Source organism: Apodemus sylvaticus, chromosome 14 (genome assembly GCF_947179515.1).
Source record: "Apodemus sylvaticus chromosome 14, mApoSyl1.1, whole genome shotgun sequence".
Taxonomy (NCBI): Eukaryota; Metazoa; Chordata; class Mammalia; order Rodentia; family Muridae; genus Apodemus; species Apodemus sylvaticus.
This window is the reverse complement of record NC_067485.1, coordinates 16,738,377-16,739,795: the sequence shown is the minus strand read 5'-3', so window position 1 is coordinate 16,739,795 and position 1,419 is coordinate 16,738,377.

Below are 1,419 nucleotides of genomic sequence, written 5' to 3'. Positions count from 1 at the left end.
CTTAACCATTGAGCCATGTCTTGAAGAATGCAATATTTTTAAAATTTATTTTTAAAAAGCCTGTGTTGTCACCTCCAGATAACACTTGAGCTTATATAGTTCTTTATTTTTTATAGTACCAGGGCTTGAGCTCTGGGCCTCACAAGCTAGGCAAGTACTCTGCAGCACTAAGTGACATCCATCTCTGACTTCATTGTCCTTTTTATTTTGAGATTGTCCAAATTGATCAAGATAGGCTTAAACTCTTCCGGTAGACTAGGCTGAACTTTCAAAGTGGCAGAGGTCATAAGCCTGCCTTACTAGGGATGGCTCCTTGGATTGTGTTTCGATGGTTTGCAGAAGGAGGGCTCACAGAGCTTTCTGTGCTTGTCTGTGAATTCTTGCCCTGTCAGGTGCACTGTGCCCACTGATGGCCATGGAAGAAAGCTTCAGAAATCATAACTGGAGGAAGGGAGTATGTAGCAATTTCTCCAGGGCTCCTCTTGGGGCCCAGAGCACCACACCCAAGATCAATACATTCAGCAGGATTAACTGGGCTAGCCTTGGTACCTGGCCTTCCTAAGTCTCCAGTAAGACTTCCCTTACCAGGCTGGCTCACAACTCCAGAACAAGATCCCTAGAGCTGTTTGTGTTCTTGAGTAGGGCCACTAGGCCCAGCCTTCGTCACTCTAATGTCAGAGCCCACACTTTGCCAAGGAGGGATTTTAACAGGACTCCATCTGTGTTTGAGGATGCCGCTCTTAAGATGACCTGCAGATGGAACATGCCCGTGAGCTCTCCAGCAGAAACACCACCTCTGGCTGATCTGAGCCTTCCCATCATCTTTGGAACATGACAGTTATCTTTCTTACTGGGCCGAGGTATTCACGCCTGCTGGTTTCTCGTTCTCGCTGTTCCCCACCCGCTTCTCCGTGGCTCTCTAGGGATGGCTCAGCCCTGCTTCCCCTCCCTCTCAGAGTCACAGAGCAGCATGGAGGACTGTGGTGGAGCTAGGTCAGGACTCCACTGACAGCTTCAGGGCAGGCACTCTCATGGCACCTTCTATGTCCTACGTGACCACGGTCATCTATGGTACAACAAGCAGCAGGGTGCCAGACGTGAGCAGAGCCAGCACAGAGCCTGCCGTGCCCTGCTGCCCAGCGCCATTCCGGCTCTCCAGCCTTCTCTTTGAAAGTGAGGTGCTCTACTCACATCCACCAAGGTCCATTTTTGGCTTCAGTGGGTGACTGCCAGCACATACTGCTTATAATTAAGGAGCCTAGTGGACACCTGCTGACCCAGCCAGACGCCCATGCTGGCCAACTCTAAAGCTGCCATCGTCACTCTGCTTTGTTGGTGACCTTGAGTTTTTTGAGATGATCTCACAGAACTCATCTCAATGTCAGCAAAGTCCATGTACGAATGTGTGTCTACAGCACA